Source organism: Arachis hypogaea, chromosome 20, assembly GCF_003086295.3.
Source record: "Arachis hypogaea cultivar Tifrunner chromosome 20, arahy.Tifrunner.gnm2.J5K5, whole genome shotgun sequence".
Taxonomy (NCBI): domain Eukaryota; kingdom Viridiplantae; phylum Streptophyta; class Magnoliopsida; order Fabales; family Fabaceae; genus Arachis; species Arachis hypogaea.
Window position 1 is genome coordinate 72,918,062 of NC_092055.1, and position 1,172 is coordinate 72,919,233.

The 1,172-nt window shown below is 39.4% G+C and overlaps 1 non-coding gene across 1 annotated transcript; it reads left to right on the plus strand.

The window, feature by feature from the left end:
- Positions 1 to 730: 730 nt before the first annotated feature.
- LOC112788170 (small nucleolar RNA R71) lies at positions 731 to 837 on the plus strand. Its single transcript, XR_003195547.1, has one exon. It is a non-coding gene; the product is annotated as a small nucleolar RNA R71 (small nucleolar RNA).
- Positions 838 to 1,172: the final 335 nt, after the last annotated feature.

Sequence of the window (1,172 nt, forward strand, 5' to 3'; positions counted from 1 at the left end):
AGAGGAATGAAGGGATCATGCTAGAAATGCTTTCTCATGCTGGACCAAATTTGGTGTGGATGGATATGTGACTATAATCCTTCCAACACTTGATTTGGGAAATGCGTGTGGTATAATCAGTAACCAGACTTCATCTCTTCTCATGAGCAATTGACCAAGGAATTGGCTATTGATCAAGATTTGAGAGATTAAATTACAAAGAATTGTAATTCGATCACTTAAGATTTCCAAGGAGATCAATGAATGCATTGATTGAGGAAGAGATGAAAATGAACTTGATCCGGAGAATGCAACATCTCCTAAGCCCAATGAACTCCCCATTTCTGATCTTACCCATTCTCTTTAATTTCTGCCATTTACTTTTATGAGCAATTGCCCCATCCCCATTTAAGATTCTGCAATTTACTTTCCGCCATTTACATTCAGCTCTTTATTTCCAGCATTTCTGTTTTCACTATTTACTTTCCCGCCATTTAATTTTCTGCAATTCCTAACTCAAATTCTGGTTCGCTCAACTAGAACATTCCTTTAATTAAAGTTGCTTGATCAATCAATCTCTGTGGGATTCGACCTCACTCTATTGTGAGTTTTTACTTGACGACGAATTCGGTACACTTGCCGAAGGAAATTTGTTGCGAGACAAGTTTTCCGTGTATTAGCTTCTTCAATGGTCTTCTTCTTGTTCAGAGAAAGACCTTCATAGAAAATGTGTAGCTGTACCCATTCATTGAACATATCTGGTGGGTATCTTCTTGTCAGATCCTTAAACCTCTCCCATGCTTCGTAGAGAGTCTCACCATCTTGTTGCTTGAAAGTTTGAACCTCAGCTCTCAACCTGTTGATTCTTTGAGGAGGATAGAATCTTGCCAAGAATTTGTTCACCACATCTTCCCAGGTTGTTAAGCTTTCCTTCGGGAAGGATTCCAGCCATTTAGATGCCTTGTCCTTGAGTAAGAAGGGGAATAGAAGCAGTTTGTAGATGTCAGGATGAACACCATTAGACTTCACAGTATCACATATCCTCAGGAAGGTGGTTAGATGTTGATTGGGATCTTTTTGCACAATTTCTCTGAATGAACAGTTGTTCTGAACAAGGGTGATGAGATGTGGCTTTAGTTCAAAGTTGTTGGCATGTATGGTTGGCTTTTGGATGCTACTTCCACAGTTTCCTG